The 18,408-nt window shown below is 40.5% G+C and overlaps 1 long non-coding RNA gene across 1 annotated transcript in view; it reads right to left on the reverse strand.

The window, feature by feature from the left end:
- Window positions 1-18,408, reverse strand: part of LOC132686139 (uncharacterized) — a 22,567-nt gene continuing 4,159 nt past the window's right edge. Inside the window, exons 2-4 of the long non-coding RNA XR_009613460.3 lie at window positions 16,936-17,044; window positions 14,373-14,503; window positions 1-669 (exon numbers count right to left, since the gene is read on the reverse strand). This is a non-coding gene — a long non-coding RNA (uncharacterized LOC132686139). The remainder of the gene's footprint in view (window positions 670-14,372; window positions 14,504-16,935; window positions 17,045-18,408) is intronic.

Genomic DNA, 18,408 nt, shown 5'->3' on the forward strand with positions numbered 1-18,408 from the left:
ATTCTGGACCAATGGCATTTTCTTTTTCCAAACACTTTTTCTTTCACTTAGCAAAAAATGACTCATAAGCTGCTCCAGAAGAGGTCAATGATTTGGTTTAATTACTTGTCCAGGGACATGAGGAGAAGCTCAGGTAAATAAAGACGTGGTTTTCTGTAAGAGAGTAAGCATGCATATGTTAACATTATCTTCCCTCCCACAGAGGCCCTAAACGACAGAAGAGGGAAAAAAAAAAACAACAACAAAAAACTCTGTCTGCTGATCAGCATTTGTATTTCAAAGATTAACAAGCTACTTCTTATTAGAGCTCCAGAGAGTCTGGGAACTTCAAACGAGATAAGATTTGATATTGACAAACGGTGTGCTTCTTCCCAGGAAGATCATTTCAAAATGTACACGACTTCCTTGGCTCTGCACATTCATTCCCCATCACAAGGCTATAGAATGCATATTACAGGGCACTAAATGACGTTTTTATAACCTGCTTTATATGTAACCGAAACTATTGGGGTCCTGTATGTGTTCCACGTCGGTGGAGGCAGTGTCTGGGTGCGACGGAGAGTGTCCATTCAGGGGGCAGGCAGGTGTGTGTCTCCTTCTAGCCTCCTAAGGTGGGACTGTGGGCCGCTTTCACCGCCTCTTGGAGATTCAGTGTTTCCATCTGTAAAACTGGATTGTTTGCATGATGAAAGAAAACAATGCACATAAAGTGTTTACCAGCTTATCTGGCATATAGTTAGCATACAATAACCAGCACCTGTTCTTACTGTTATTATTACCAGGCACTTCTTCAGTGCCTGATATGGCCCCTTGCCCTCAACAATCCAAAAATCCAGTAGCAAGACAAGGCTGGACAAGTATGAGGCTAACTAGAAGTACAAGGCCCTGCGTGATCCCTGCCACTGACTATTTGAATGAGGTAATAGCATATCTTGCCACAAAGTCTGAAATTTTTATGTAATAGCAGGTGGAACAGGATCATGCTTTCATATATTTTGCTATGTTATTTCAACAATTAGAATTATTAAAGATTTTGCCTCCTCTGGAAACAGTGGGGGAGGGGGTGCATCTAGCTTCCTTCCTTCCTTTTTTTGATGTGTTGATGGCATTTTTTTTTCCTAATGAATTTCAGTTTACTGCAATGTGATTTGACCTTACCAGGTCACTATGTGAGGTAAAGTGCATCCTGTTACGTGTGTTGGGTGTTATAAGAATAAGCTAAATATGTTGAAAGAGGTGTGAGAAGATAGTATATTCATAAAGAAAGGATGGGATGCTCTGTCAGTTCCAGTCCTCTGGGAAGCAAAAGCCAAGATAAAGTAACCAGTATGAGAGATATATGGGGGTTAACGGCTGTGAAAGATAAAGGCCCGAGGGGACAGGAGGAGTGGGGAGCCTTCATTCTGTGATGCAGGTCTAACAGCTTTCAAAGGAGAGGGGAAGAGCTTCAGACTGTGGGCCATCTGAGAATGTCTCAGCCAGCCCCCTGGGTTATTGGTGGAAAGGCTCCGGGGTCCCCACCATGGTCAGTCATTGCCTGCGAGCTTCCAGTGAGAGTGAAGGCTCGGGGTGGATGCTGCCCTGGATTCCAGAGATCTGCACCTGTAGGCCCTCAGTCAACCACACCACTTCTGGCAGGTTCTTCCCAGAGGGAGATTTGAAAGGTACACCTCCATAGCTGCCATCCGTGGGCTCCAGAATGGAACAATCGGAGAAGAATAAAGAGCTCCCTGGGGCTGGATGATGACTGAAACTAGACATTCAATTGAAAGATTGAAAATTAAGGTTGAGAAAACCTCTCAAAATGTAGAATAGGTCAAACAGATTGAAAATATAAAATACATAAAATTGTAAAATGAGGCATTCAAATAGTAATCCAGGAAAGCCATTTTTTATTAATTAAAGCTTCAGAAAAAAGGGAGGGAGATAAGAAAGAAAATTATATTACAAAGAGAAGTTCCTAGAACTGAAAACTAGGTAGAGCCTTCCCCACAATGAATTTAAAAAAGACCCACACCTGGATACATCTTCATAAAATCACCAAACACTAAAAAGAGAACATCCCCCAAAGCTTTCAGAGAGATACAACAGTTCACATGCAAGGGAAGGGGAATCAGATTGTCACCAGACTTCTAAAGAGTAAGTCTGGAGGCCTGAAAACAAAAGATACAGTACTTTAAAGATGTTAAAGAAAATTATTTATATCCCCAGACTGGCCAATAATGATTTCAGCATGAAAGCACTCAGAAAATGTAATTTGCAAACAATTTGTCTTAATTCCTGGAGGATGTACTACTCCACATAATTGGGATAAAAAAGAAAAAGGAGGGGTGCCTCGGTTGAGCATTTGACTCTTGGTTTCAGCTCAGGTCATGATCTCATGGTTTGTGAGTTTGAAGCTTGCATCGGGCTCTGGGCTCACAGCACGGAGCTTGCCTGGGATTCTCAGTTTCCTTCTCTCTGTCTCTTTCTGCCCCTCCCATGCACGCTCACTCTGTCTCTCAAACAAATAAAACTTAAAAAAAAAAAAAAAAAAGGAAGACATAGGATTCGAGAAACAGTCTATCCAACCAAGTTAAAACAATGATGGGAATTTTCAGGGTGACATTTGCAGCAACTCTAGAGCCCCAGTCCCCACTGGAGCAAGAGGCCAGATGGGACCAGGAGGGAAATCTCTGTGGAATAAAATATGTGATTAAAAATGGCATTGAGAATATTAATAAAAGTTTGAAATGCCAACCTCTAATCAAATAGGTAAGGGCAAAAAAGACTCTGAGAAAAACAAAGACTGTAAGAAAAGTGCTGTGCAATAAGAGGCAATCCAAAATGTGGTGTCAATTTAGGCAAATGACATAATGGAAAAAGGGAAATCTATTTGGCTTTGACGCTAGAAAGAGCTTCTTTAAAGTGGCCCAACCCTGGCACTACAAAGCCTAGAGAAAATGAAAAGTAACCCTAATACACTGCTTTGCGAAGCAGTAGACAGTAGTTACATTGTTATACTAACGCAAACACTGTTTATTCATTTTTAAATTTCAGAGTCAATCCACAAACAAAGCAGGAATATTGGTGAAATCTCAGGACAAAATGTAATTATGAATAAATATTGGATGATGTAAAATAATATAGAGCTGATAGATGGCAGTGGGGGTAGGGGAGATATGGAAAGGAAGGGTAAGGCAGTTTTCCAAGTTGGAATGACTCAGTAGAAAATCAGTGGAAACAAATAGTTCAATCATATTATTTCATGTTACAAAAGTAACCAATGGAAGAATTAAAAGTCATATGAATACTAAATATTGGGAAGAGGATGCAAAAGGGGATGTTAATGTGAGGTAAATTTTCATTTCTTATGCATTAATTGATCATAATTATAAATGATAATAAGACTACAGCGTTATAATTATAGTACCTACACTTGTGGAAATAACTAAAGAGTTGAAAAGAGAAACAATACAAAGAGATGAAAATATACCAAGAGGTAGTTGGGGAAATACCAAGCTTTATGAATTCTTTATTATTTGATTTTTACCACACACAATCATTATTTTGATAAAAACTGAAATTAAAAACAAAACACTTAAATCTTAGATTTTTTTAAATTTATTATTTATTTATTATTTATTTTTTTATTTATTTTATTTTTTGTTTATTTATTTTTGAGGGAGAGAGAGAGACAGAGCATGAGCTGGGGAGGGGCAGAGAGAGAGGGAGACACAGAATCCGAAGCAGGCTCCAGGCTTCAAGTTGTCAGCACAGAGCCCGACACAGGGCTCGAACCCATGAACTGTGAGATCATGACCTGAGTCAAAGTCGTAGGCTTAACCGACTGAGCCACCCAGGCTCCCCAACACTTAAATCTTACCTTGTTTAAGGCAATAGTGGTTGCCATAGCAATATTATATCATGTAGATTTTAAACCCTTTAGGTTTTTTGTCCCTTCAGTGGGCAGAAGATTATGTACTCATATGTCCACTTCTTCCCCTCCCTCTGTCTGTCCCTCTGCCCCACCTTCCCCCACCCCCAACAATATTCCAAAATGAATAAGAAATTGGCACATTTCTTAAGGAGACACAAATAGTCACCATTTTGAACTGCCTGCCGTAATTAAATTATTATATCATGTCATAAATAAAAATGTGCAGGCATTGGCATATTGTGGGCATTAAATTCGTAGTGACAAAACAATTAGAAGAATATCCTATAGCCACTGACCCGGATATCATCCAGATCTCAAGCCTGTTTCTTATTTAGTTCTCTCTTTGGGCTTTTCAGGGCTCAGGAAAAAAAATGTGTAGTTTTTAATCTCATTTTTGGGTCAGTAGTCAACTTGGTTAGGGAAATGGCTGTCATTGCTAACATCATCATCGTAGCACATGAGAACAGCTTCTCTGTTATTCAGAAGGTCACCTTGCTTCCAATATCCTTCTACAGCATAAATGGTTAGATCCCAGAACATCTAGAGTATAAGCTTCCCTCTGGGGCATTTGAGCCACTTGAAGTATGACTAGCATGACGACAACAGAGAGCCTTTCCTTATATGTTGGCTTTTACAACTTTGTTAAGAGCCAGAAAGATAATCTTTTGCCACACCTGCTACCAAGATTTAATCCGTGAGAAGGACACTGGTCATTCTCTTTCAGTCGCTGTTGAGGGGCGTGTCTACGTGCCTCGTGCCATGTTAGGAAATTTGCATGTATTATCATTTAATTTTCACACCGATCCTGGGAGGCAAGGACCATTATTACAGCTGTTTTTCAAACATAAAACTGAGCCTTAGGGGAATCAAATAGGTGTTAAGTAATGGAACCAGGATTTCAAGCCTTCGTGCCAGTTCCAGATTCTAGATGGTGGTCTACTGTCAGCTTATGGTTTGAGTTTCTCTTCATTAATATAAAAGCTCTTTACCTCAGTGATACTTTAACAAATATACTATTCTTCTCTGTTTATATCATCTTGTTTTATCCCTATAGGCTCATCCTTTAAATTTTTTTTTTTTTTTTTTTTTTACTGGGGCTCCTGGGTGGCTCAGTTGGTTAAGTGTCTGACCCTTGATTTTGGCTCTGGTCATGACCTCATGGTTCATGAGTTTGAGCCCCACATTAGGCTCTGTGCTGACAGTGTGGAGCCTGCTTGGGATTCTGTCTCCCCCTCTCTCTCTGCCCCTACCCCACTCATGCTGTCTCTCTCTCTCTCTCTCTCTTTCAAAATAAATAAATAAACTTAAAACAATATTTTAAAAATGTATGTAGTAAAATTGACCAAAATAACTTCACAGGCTTTATTACTACTATTGTTTGTGCACTGAGAGTATATCCCTTCTGCTTTTTTCCAGCATTTTACATCACAAAACCTCAACTAGAATCTGTCTTCATTTACAACTAAAACATTTCTTTGGAAGGGAAGGACTAATTCTGAATAATCAGATCCATTAAGTAATTTAAAGCATTTTACTCCCATAGAAACCTAAAATCTGTCTGTATTGGATAAAATTCTCAGAACACTTTTAAAACATAAGTTGAAATTTTGCATCACTTCCAAAATATTGAAGTTTTAATTTTTTAAATAATTAAGCAAGAAATTAAATGGCAAATTATAAACACAACATGTTGGTTTTAACAGCACTTTCATATTCATTTATAATGTATGAATATTTAAACAGCGAAAGTTTGTATAATCTACATTTTAACATATAGGAACAGTAATATGTAGTATCCAATGAGTAGATGCAAAAACAGTTCTATTCTATTAAGAGATTAAATATCAGGACGCCTGGGTGGCTCAGTAGGTTAAGTGTCCGACTATGGCTCAGGTCACGATCTCATGGTTTGTGAGTTTGAGCCCCGCGTCGGGCTCTGTGCTGACAGCTCAGAGCCTGGAGCCTGCTTCAGATTCTGTGTGTCCCTCTCTCTGCCCCTCCCCTGCTTGTGCTCTGTCTCTCTCTCTCCTTCAAAAATAAACAAGCATTAAAAAAATTTTTTAAAGAGATTAAATATTGAGTGGAAGAAGATGTGTAGTTGGGTTTTTACTTTATTTATCTTGAAAGAGAGAGAGAGCAAGTGAGCATGAGCAGTGGAGGGGGAGAGAGAGGGGGAGACAGAGAATCCCAAGCAGGCTCCACACTGTCAGCACAGAGCCCTGTGTGGGGCTCAAACTCAGCAACCATGAGATCATGACCTGAGTTGAAACCAAGAGTAGGACACTTAATGGACTGACCCTCCCAGGCGCCCCTGTAGTTGGGTGTATTTTGTGTAAGTGAATTTGATTAGGCAGAAGTCTGTTATTAAGTGGGGGAAAAGGCAAACAACATGTCGTTTGTGTTTAAAATTTTCACTTGTGGGCCAGTTTATTCTTTTGCAGGAAGGAACAAAAATCAGATTTCTCTGAATAAAAATAGACTAATGGCATGAAAATAAGACAGAAAATAAATCCGGATGTTTGAAGTGTTATCTTGACTAAGTATTACCTCTAGTTTTTTAAGTCAACTTTATTTAGAAATAATTTGCATACAATAAGATGTACATACTTTAAGAATACAGCATGATGAGTTTTCACAAACGCTTGCAGCCATCAGCCAGCCACCTTCATGGTCAACGCATAGAACATCATTCCAAAAGTTCTCCGATGGTTCCTTCTAGTCAACCTCTTCCCTCCACTCCCAGACCCAGGGAAGCACTGGTCTGTTGTCTGACACTATACATTAGATTCATCTTTTCACACATCCAACCCAGTAGTTTGACTGTGTGTCTACGTGTGGTTTTCTTACCTGCTTAGTAATCAGAATCCTGCTTGGAACAGACTATGCTTCTGGGATTTGTAAGTCATCATCAAATCTAAGAAAATGTGAACCATTACTTTCACAGAAATTTTTTATGTACCTTCTTCACTTTCTTTTCTTTCTGGCATTTCAATTACATATATGTCAGACTGTTTTCTATTATCCTACACATCCCTGAGATCCCATTTTTAGAAATATTTTTATTTAATGTTCTTAAGTGATAATTTCTATTAATTTGTCTTCAAGTTCACTGATTATTTCTCCTGTCATCTCCATTCAGGTATGAATCCTTTCCAGTGAACTTTTCATTTAAGTTGTACATTGTAGTTCTAGAATTCTTATGTTTTTTAAAAAATAGTTTTCACTCCTCTGTTGAGATTCCCTATCTGATAGCTCACTGAGACCACATTGTATTTTAAATCTTTAAAAATATTTGTGGTTGCTGCATCAAATCTTTGTTTGCAAATCAAATCTTTGGACCATCTTGTAGTCAATTTTTATTTTCTACAATCTTCCTCTGATTTTTGTTCCAGGAGGCAATTCAATTGCTTGCTGAGCACCTTAAATCTACATAAACATGTTTTATGCTTTCTTATCGTAGATATGTGGAAGGTGCTGGTGTTTTCTAAGACTCTGTAAACTGGGTAGAGTCAGCTTCCAAACTCTGATGGCTCTACCAATCAGAAGTCTTGTTTTTAGGTCTTGTTACTGAGTCTATTGTAGGCCTTGCTAGATCATGATCCTTAGTACTAAAGCATGGTGTTTCTGGTGTCTCGGCTGGATACCCAGGATGTTAATGAGGTCTCTACTCTCTGGCTGGGCTGGCACACCAACATTTCCCAGCTTCATCTCTCAGATCCCTTTGTCCCACTCACATAGAAGCCACTCTCTGGTAAACTTAGAACATGCACAGCCTAGTCCTTAGCCAAGGTCAAGATTTTTGAGTCTCACTTCTGTGTAACTCCTCCCTACCTAGTGTCTTGCTTTGTCTTAAAGATCCTAACTAGTTCAGCATCTCCAAACTCTGAAGTTGTCTCCAGGCAGAGAGAGAGATGGCAATCATAGGGATCACCTTGTGAATTTTTCCTGGTCTCAAGGACTACAGACTTGTGCTGCCTGTTGCTCAAAGCTTGACAACAGTTGCCTTATACATTTTGTACAGTTTTAGTTGTTTGTGGAAGGAGGGCTAATCCCACACTGGCTATTCTGTCATGGCTCAAGTCTTATTTATAGTTTTAAGGAGCTACCTGATGAAATCTGAGATCCATTAATAACAACATCTGAGATTTTATGGTGATATTCAGGTGACTGAGAAAGGAAGATATAACAACTAAATTCAAAAAAAGAAATGAGAGGGTGCCTGGGTGGTGAAATTGGTTAAATGTTGGACTCTTGCTTTCGGCTCAGGTCATGATCTCACTATACTAAGATCAAGCCCCTCATCAGGCTCTGTACTGGGTGTGGATCCTGCTTGAGATGAGATTAAAATTTTTTTTTAATGTGTATTTATTTTTGAGAGAGACAGAGACAGAATATGAGTGGGTTAGGGGCAGAGAGAGAGGGAGACACAGAATCCGAAGCAGGCTCCAGGCTCTGAGCTGTCAGCACAGAGCCCGACACGGGGCTCGAACTCACGAGCTATGAGATCAGGCCCTGAGCCAAAGTTGGACGCTCAACCAGCTGAGCCACCCAGGTGCCCCCCTGCTTAGGATTATCTTGCCCTCTCCCTCTGCCCCTCTTCCCCATTCTTGCTCTCTCTCTCTAATAAATAAATACAATCTTTAACATAAAGAAATGAGAGTCAAATTATGGACCAAATGATCACGAGACCTCCTAAAATGTACATTATGTTTCTTTTTTTTTTTTTTTTTTTTTTAACGTTTATTTATTTTTGAGACAGAGAGAGACAGAGCATGAATGGGGGAGGGTCACAGAGAGAGGGAGACACAGAATCTGAAACAGGCTGCAGGCTCTGAGCTGTCAGCTCAGAGCCCGACGTGGGGCTCGAACCCACGGACTGTGAGATCATGACCTGAGCCGAAGTCGGATGCTTAACTGACTGAGCCACCCAGGCGCCCCTGTACATTATGTTTCTATCTTCAGTGTATCTTCCTTGGAACAACCATCTTCTACTCGCTTCTGGGTTATGAGTGGTTTTCAATTGTGGTGCCTACCTAACCACTCCCAGTCACAGATGTGGGCATGCTTGTCCAAGCTGAGCCAATCAAAATATTCCACTCCAAGGACTCCAGTGGCTGGTGCAGGAATGAGCACCCAAACAGTGTCAGAATATTTCCTGAGTTTAACACATGGATATTGTAAGAGAGATGTTCTCTTTCTTTTGGGGTTGCTGCCTGGGAAGATTTGAGCTGAATCTCTTTGACAGACAACTTGCCCACTAAAAGGCCAGAGTCTGTATAATAGGGGTTTGTCTGTCTTGGGCTGCTCAGCATCCAAACTTTCTTCCAACTTGAGATTTCTACTGTGTGACTCTTGGCAGGTGGCATCATCCTGCCACGCACCCTAGTTAACCAAACATTCTCTATCCTTACCCTCTGGAAGCTGTGCTTCAGCCAATTGGATTGAGTCTCGTCAATCCAACTCTCTTACCTGAGACTGCAGACAGGAAGGTTGTGATGGGAAGATGGAGAAAGAGTAGTGACCATTTGTACAACAGTAGAGGACTGGAAAATGCAACGAGAGCAGTTCAGTGTCCAGTGATGGCCCCTTCAGACGTATTTGCAACACGCGCCGGGGTGGCGCTGACAGTACATGGGCCCTTTCTGGACTTGGTTGTGCCCACAGCTGTCTGGGGACCCTTAGGTGTTTGCCTGCTTTTCTGTTCCTGGTTTTCAAGCCCTCCTGATAATCCTGTGAGCTACCCAATAGCCTTCTATAAATTCCTTCTTTGTTAAAGTGTGTTTGACAGACTGCTAGCTGTCCCCCAAAATGTGTGTATAAGTGGCTGGAGAAAGACAGATGGATACACACACACACACACACACACATCTCGAGATCTCCAGATCTCGAGGTGGAGGGGAGAAAGGGAAAGAAGGAGGAAAGTCAAGAGAGGGAGAAATAAAGGGAAAACTTTCGCTTTTCACTTTATATTATTCTGTGCTGCTTAAATGTTTCAGAATAAGAAGCATGTATTGTTCTCAACCTTTTTTAAAAAAAATCAAGTGAAGAAGATTACCTTGACCTCAATTATCCAGACTTCAGTTGCTGTATGTCTAAATGCTCTCACTATTTCTTTACCAATGAAATTATTCCATAGACAATGTAATGCAGGGCCTTGGATGTGCCGTTCTTCCTGAACTTCACTTTGAAAAAGAGAGCAACTGCTCTCTGTGAGGTCCTTTCCTTCCAGACATTTTGGAGGCAGGAATTTATAGCCCTCTGTGTTTTGAGGAAGGAAAAAGAATTTCTTCTGCATTGAGTTTTCCTTGGAAGATTTTCCCATTTGCTAAAATGTACTTTCCTCTACAACTGTGTCTCTCTCCTTCACTAGAAATTTCTCCACTGTGAGGAAAACTCTTTCCCCTGAGCCAGTATTCAGCCAAGCTGGTGGTTTTTATTTGTTTAGTTTGTAATTTTTTTCATGAACATGGCATGTGAGTGACTGACACACATATAATGGTTTCTTTGCTTTCCCTCCTTTTGGACCTATACCTTCATTGGAGTTATTGCAAAAACGGCATCTGGGTAACCACTGGCAAGATGAAAAGCGATATATAAACCACATACCCTGCCAGACTAACATTTTGTCCAGGATGTGATGACGACCACCTCTATGTTTACCCATAAAGTCCTGATGAAATGATAGGAAAGTTATGATTCCTTCATGGCTAAACCCTTTGGATCAGTGCTTCATCACTGTGACCCAATGAAATCCTCCCTGTTCCATATAGTTCTGTGTATATATGGTACCTCTTGATTTGTATTAGTTGTATAATATATACGTCCTATAGTGCAATTTCACACATAGGACTTCCTTTAGGCCTTGCAGCTCAAAAAAATTTCCCCATAAATTCCACTTGGGATTTGGGATTAATTTGGGCTAAACTGGCTACTTTAAAATACGAATGTCCTGCTGGGTGGTAGATTCCACTTCTCCTCCAGTAAGAATTATTTATCTAAATAGTATGTGTGTAGAGTCTGCCCCAACAGACCAGTCCTTTACCTTTCTCCACCTGCTCTGTGTCCTGAGTTACTGATTTTTATTGGCCACATAGCCTTGCTCCCTTGCCTTCCAGATTGGGCAGGTTTAGTCCATGGACAGTTCTGGGAGGAGATCAAAGGGTGGAAGCAAAGAGAGATTAGGGTATTTATTCCCCTGGCTCCTTCCCTCCTGGGCCATGACTTGGCACTGGCTGTGTTTCTCTACCTAAGTCCATAGCCCTTACCTGGCTTTGGTAACTGCTTCCTCCAATCCTTGCCCCTTTCTGCTATTATTGTACTTAGGGAGCTTTATTATCCCTTGTTGATTTCATTTAACCCTGCCCACATCTTTGTAAATTGCCTCTTCATTAACTATTTTCCAATCATGGCTTTTGGGTTTTTTTTTTTTTTAATTTTTAATGTTTATTTACTTTTGAGAGAGAGAGAGAGAGAAAGAGGGAGAGAGAGAGACAGAGCATGAGTGGGAGAGTGGCAGAGAGAGAGGGAGAGACAGAATCGGAAGCAGACTCCAGGCTCCTAGCTGTCAGCACAGAACCTGACGTGTGGCTCGAACCCACGAACTGTGAGATCATGACCTGAACATGTTTAACCGACTGAGCCACCCCGGTGCCTCCAATCATCACTTTTAAATGTGCTATTTCTTTTCTGACAGGACCCAGACTGATGCAGTGATCCCACTATGAATGGCCTCAAGAAATAGATCTCCCAAACTGTACATTGGGATTGTATCGTGTGGAAGGCAGAAGGACGTCCTCCCCAAAATGTCCACATCTTAATCCCTGGGATCTGTGAACATGTTAGGTGGTAAAGGACAGTTCAGGTGGCAGATAGAATTAAGGTTGCCTATCAGTTGACCTCAAGATAGGAAGATTATCCTGGGTGGGCCCAATGTAATCACAAGGATCCTGAAAGTAGAAGAGGAAGGCAGAAGAGGAATCAGTGCCAGACTGGTGTGAGGTAAGAAAGACTGACCAGCTGTTTCTGACTTTGGACATGGAAGGGCGTCATGAGCCATGAAATGCAGCCAGTCCCTAGAAATGGAAAAGTCATGGAAAGAGATGCTTCCCTAGAGTCTTCAGCAAGGATACAGTCCTGCTGATACCTTGATTTTAGCCCAATGAGACCCGTCTCAGAGTTTTGACCTATAGAGTTGTAAGATAATAAATATGTGTTGTTTTAAGTCAATAAGTTCATGGTAATTTATTATAGTAGCAATAGGAAACTGATACAGGTTGCTAACACATTCGATGAGAACATAGAACTTTCTTCTTTTTTTTTAAGTTTATTTATTTATTTTGAGAGAGACAGAGACAGTGCACAGAGAGAGAGAGAGAGAGAGAGAGAGAATCCCAAGCAGGTTCCATGCTGTCAGCTGCAGAACCAGATGTGGGGCTCGAACCCACAGACCATGAATTCATGACCTGAGTAGAAACCAAGAGTCTGAGACTTAACCTACTGAGCCACCCAGGTACCCCAGAACATAGAACTTTCTTGATGTAAGAAAATGGAATATGTATAATCCATAGTATATTATTAAAATTATTACTAGTAACAGAGATTGGGATGCCATGCAGGTGAAGGGCAAGGTATTAAAAAATCATTTAGCTGTGGTCCTTAGGTGCTATGATGACAATGGTAATTTTCAAGACAGTGGGGTGGGTTGGCTTTTTCTGTCAGTCCTAAATAATGTACACAGATAAAAGTACTGATTTAAAGCTTTGGAGATACAGTCAGGGTATAAGTAGAAAGTTAAAAACCTCTCTGGCAGCTTTAAACAATGCCTAGGGGCACCTGGGTGGCTCTGTTGGTTAAGCGTCCGACTTTGGCTCAGGTCATGATCTCACCGTTCATGAGTTCAAGCCCTGCGTCAGGCTCTGTGCTGACAGCTCAGAGCCTGGAGCCCGATTCAAATTCTGTGTCTCCCTCTCTCTTTGCCCCTCCTCTGCTCACACATTCTCTCTCTCCTTCAAAAATAAATACAAATTTAAAAAAAAATAATGCCTACCTTTGAGACATGGGCTGGGAGTATTTGGGCAGATGCAGAAAAGACAAAGAACTCTGAACCCCCAAATTGTCTTAAAACTTTCTTGCATATAAGCACCCCGATCCAGTTTAGAGGTTAGAGAACATAGAATTGGTGGTAGATGAAAGAAGCCATGCCTCTCAACTTAGTCCTCACATTAGCCTCAGAAACAGCACTGTGCAACTGTTTTATGTTATTCATTTTTTCCCCTTTATTTCTCTGAAACCTTATATAAAAGGCACTGGTAATGGCTGACATCTGACATTTAGGTGGGATTTTGGCTGAATTCATATCTCCTACAATGAATGGTAGCTGTGGGTCCTCTGTATTGAAGATATAAGGTTTTTTTTTTTACTCAGATGAAAGGATACTGAGGCAAAGTGTGGCTTAAGGTGAAAGTGTGTTTCCATTTTTCTCCACCCTGCCTTGTGTCCTGAGAAGCTGATCTTTATAGACAGCATCAACCAGGCTTCCTTGTCCTCTGGCTTCTGGCTAGGTTTGGCCAATTTAAGGCACTGGTGGAAGATTAGAGGATGAGCTGGGAGAGAAAAGGCAGGGGATTTACTTTCCTGCCTCCCTCCTTGCAGGGCTACAGTTGACTACATTTGCCACAGCCACTATTTTCGAAACAGCTAGAGATCCCAGCCCATGCTGGGCAGCCTGGGTCTACAGCTTGCTGTTGTTTCTACAGTTTCCTGGGGTCCTTCACCTAACCCTTTCTGGGTTTCCTTAACCTTGCCTTTACTTTTCTAAGTAGTCCCTTTATTAATCTCTTCAAATATCCCCTTTTTCTTGCTGGAACTCTCACTGATCCCATCATCATCATTGCCATCATCATCAGAGCAACTAACATTTACTAATCACTTATTATGTTCCAGGCACTGTGCCCAAACTTCTCACACAAATTACTTATTTTATCCTTACCATAACTTTATGGTATGCATGCCTATTGTTACTCTGTTTTAGAGATCAGGAAACTGGCATTTAGAAATTGGTACACAGCTTTCCCAAACTTACCTAGCTAGACAAGATTTGAATCCAGTCTGCAGCATTTGAGAAAGCATGGTAGAATAAGTATAGAAGACAGGTTTTGAAATCAGAGACTTGGTGACAAATATCAAATGATGATCTGAGCCAAAACACTTAATCCCTCTGAGCTTAGGTTTCCTTATTTCTGAAATGGGAACTGCCTTGCCTCAGCTAGTTAGAGCTCTTTTTTGCAAGCAACAGAAGCAACACTAGCCAATCAAAATGACCGGATTCCAGGGAGTTGTGGAGATAGTAACAACTAATGAATGCATTCTTCAAGGCTTCCATGTTGTCAGTTCCAACCATCTTCCATCCGCGGCTGACTGCTCAAGACTCAGATTCCCAGGAGAGGGTGCCTACCTGGTCTGGCTCATGTTACTTTCCACACCTTTAATTCAGTAGGGTAGGTCATCAAGTATTCATTCAGTGATGGAGAGTTCATCTCCCAAGGAAAACTGGTGTGATTTTACCTGAAAATGGGGTAAGGGATGCTGTAAAGGCAAAAAGGAAACAAACACTATAAAACGTGGTTTCACGAATGCTACAAAAAGTAAAGGAGATAGTTTAGGCAAAGCACCTGACACAGGAGTCAGGGCTTTCTCTTCCCTTTTGTTGAAACATTCAGAAAAGGGGCATTTAATAGTAGTATAAGAAATGATATTGAATAGAATTTATCCTCCACTGGCTGTTTCTATTGTCTACCTCCTGATAGTCTCTCACAGGAACTATCTGATGTTAACCTCCCTCTTATTCTGCCCAGTGACTGCCAACCTTTCCCCATAATGCCTGTGTTTATATAGATTTCTCCCCATTGCTTATAGGCATCTTTCCATGGTCTGTCCATACTAATGTGCTAATCTGAATCATCTCATTGGTGAGCATCCTGTTTTTTCTCCATCGTTACATTTTTTAAAATTTCAAACACATAGAAAAATTAAAAGAATCAGACAGTGAGCACCCATAAACACACCACCTAGATTCTACCATTAATATTTTAGGTTATTTGCTTTATGGCATGTCCATCCAACTGTCTGTCCATTCATACATCCATTCAAGCCCCTGTTTGACAACATTGTATCTTAATGGATTAATAAAGATTTTTTTTTTTACAATGAACCAAAATCTTTCATATCAATGTTAGCAAAGAACCAAATGACAGAGGTCCCAGCAACAACTAGGGGTTGGGCCAGTATCTGTTGGTTAATGCTTTGAATAGAAGAAGTTTTTAAAACATTTGTTTCTCACAGAATGTAACCATCTGTTCTTTCTAACAGGTTCTTGACTTCTATCATTTCTAACTATGTCTCTAAAATAGATTTTTCAGAGAACTGCTTTTGGAATGATTGGGAAAGTGTTCTTGGGAAGAATTCACTGACTGAAGTGAGCCAAAACCAGAAAAGTATACGGATGGAGCATTTCCTATGTAATAATAATAATGATAAGTTTTGAAAAATGTCTGGTCACCAAAAATGTCTGTCAGGAGTCAAAGACTCTGAGAGGGATGGTCCCAATCTTGAGAATCAAATGAACAACTCACCTCCTCAGGGCTACTGGAATACCAAGATAATTTACACACCCCACATTGCATTCTATTCTTACTGACTAGGTTTCACTGTGAGACTTGTGGTTTCATTCAAGCTCCTGAATTCAAAATACAAACATCTGGGTTTTTGTTGATTTGCATACTTGTTGAAAAGAGATGTTGAGCCAGTGCTGGTCAAATTTTAGGTGCAAAGGTAATAAAGTGGAAGAAACATAACAGCCATTTTTGAAGTGTAAATACAGTTCACATTTAAGTCTACAATATGGAATGTCTAGTCTTGGTGCCATTTATCTGTGTTCTGGCATGAGATTTTTATATCTTGATGGGTAAGTAGAGGTGGATGAGTGTGTTTTGGGAGTACTAAGGTGGAATTAGCAGGTGGCTGAGGAAAACTTGCTGAGAAAAAAAGGAGATGGAGGAATAATTCTGCCAGCAGGAGAGAGAAGGTCTAATCTGTACTGGAAAGAATAGTGAAATGTAAATAGAATCTCAGGACATGTCAACGAAGAAGAATAAAGATGAAAAGGGGATAACATAGAAGAGAAATGCAAACAACACCTAAATAAGTGAATATAGACTGAATGGAGAAGAGACATCTCTGAGTTTAGGTGAGAAATTCTCAAGTAACCAGGCATGCTATGATAAAGACTGGCCTGGGGTGACAGGATATAATAAAAAAGAAATGAGTACTATAGACAGGTAAAATACCAGGGAGAGGTTCTTATGTGCTTAGGCCAATCAGCACAGCCCATCAGCCTAACCCCAGTCAGCTCAGACGTGGCCACAGAGCCTTTTTAAAAATGCTTGGATAGAAAAGTACTCTCTTCTGGTTGGTGTGCTGTGTGGACTTGAAGCTTGGAACTGCTGCAGCCATGTTGACACCATGAGGGAAGACAGCCTTATGATGATGCTTCCCCTTGAAAGACAGAAAAATCAGGTCATCCAGGACAACACTGAGCCACTGATCAACCTTCTCTGAAATTCAAACCACCCCGGGATTTAACAAATTCAACCTCATCACTGAATAGCTACAAATTGATAATGGTGTCGGTGTAGCCCAGAAGGCATCACTAACATAGTTAATGGTGCCAATTTTACATCCTTATTGGAAAATAATCTTCTACCACATCCTCTGGCACATAGGCAATGTTCAGTTAAAATATAAGTGGAGGGGGAAAAAATCTAGCTAAAAGCCAAGGTTCGAAGCAAAGGTAAGATATCATGTTTGTGACAGCAAAGTGGTGTTGAGTAGGGGGTTTGTGGCCATGCCAGTGTAAGGAAGAATTAGCAAACAATTCTATTTTTCCCATTCACCATTCTGTAACAGAGATAAAGCACCTGAGGATATAGAAATAGTGATCAGAAAACAGGTTTTCTCACATTTTCTCAGCTGCTTTTTCAAATTCTTTCCATTCTTGACAGTCAGCAACTCACAAGATAGGGAGGAGAGTACACTTCTCTTCTAATTTTTCAGGGCAGAGGGAACTACCTAAAAAGGAAAATAATGTTCAATAGTGTAGTATGGGAGCTCAGTTCTGATGGTGACTTTTTTAAGGAACCATTATGTCCCCAAATAGTCTCTACCATCGGTAATTGTGCCCCCTTCTCCAAAGCAGGGGTGATAAACTAATACAGTCTTTCTGAGAGGCTTGGAAAATCTGCAAATGCAAACTACTTTAGAAATAGCCAGATACTAACTGAGTAGAGAGTAGAAATTACACCCTAGAGGAAATAAAAACAGCATTTTTCTTAGTCTTTATTTCCAAGGTTTGTGTACAAGGCTAGCGTTTTTCAGTGAGTGACACTCTGGAGTCCTTTCCTAATGACCCTAAACAAATTTCAGAGATCAAGCAAGGCATCATTTTGGTTAATAAACAAGGTCATAAAGTGAATATGCCAATTTCAAAGCTACTGTTGTGTGGAGGAAGATTTTTTCGTTATGAACTAAACATATTAACTTTTATGGCAGCTCGTTGCCTTCTGAGAGCACTCATGTATCCCATTTATCTAGGCTGTGTGTAGCCTTGAGATGTGCGTGCTGTATCACTGGGAGACAGAGAGTTAATAAATATGGTGCAAATTAAAAAGAGTCTCACCTATGGGGAGAAATAAATGAGATGAAGAGAGTGATTAAAGAAAGCATCTTACTCAAGCTGAGTACTGAGGCAAGATTCTCTAAGAGCTACAAGGAAGCATGAGTATAAATAGTGGGAAGGACAGAAATTACCTATGAAGTAAATATCTGATGACTTCTAGGGCTTAGCCTGGAATAACAGAGAGGTCAAGGTTATCATTAAAGCAATGTATGCACTAAATACATAAAGAGGTAAATGAGAAAGTCTCTGTCCTCCTAAGATTTATACTCTACTTAGGAAGACAGGTTATGCACATGGAAAGGTGCTATAGCATGCCCAATATTGACACTTAAGGGTTAAAGGAATTACAGTCCTAATGGTGTGGGAGCTTAGAGGATTGCTGTGGGCTTGGGTAGCTGGGGAGAAAGAGGTGATTCTGAGCTGGGCTTTGCAGAGAGAGTAGTCCCGAATGGGTGAGTGGATGAAAATGTATGTGAAGGGAAGTCAGAAAGGAAGAGGGAAAAGACAGACGAGATGGCCCCCCTGGTGCTTCTGGGACATCTACAGACCCCATGAATTTCCTCATCTCTCCCTTTCAAGCAATAATACTGCGTTTAAAGGAAGAGAATTTGAATGAATAAAAGGAGGTCTTCTAGAGATCCTCAAAAAGAGCAATTTTATTGTAGTGCTAGCTTTCTATGATATCTATGTGTATATTTGCTATATCAACACAGAAGTTACGGAAAAAAGAAAAATACAGGCTCTAATCATGACTGTA

Source organism: Panthera onca, chromosome F1, assembly GCF_046562875.1.
Source record: "Panthera onca isolate mPanOnc1 chromosome F1, mPanOnc1 haplotype 2, whole genome shotgun sequence".
Taxonomy (NCBI): Eukaryota; Metazoa; Chordata; class Mammalia; order Carnivora; family Felidae; genus Panthera; species Panthera onca.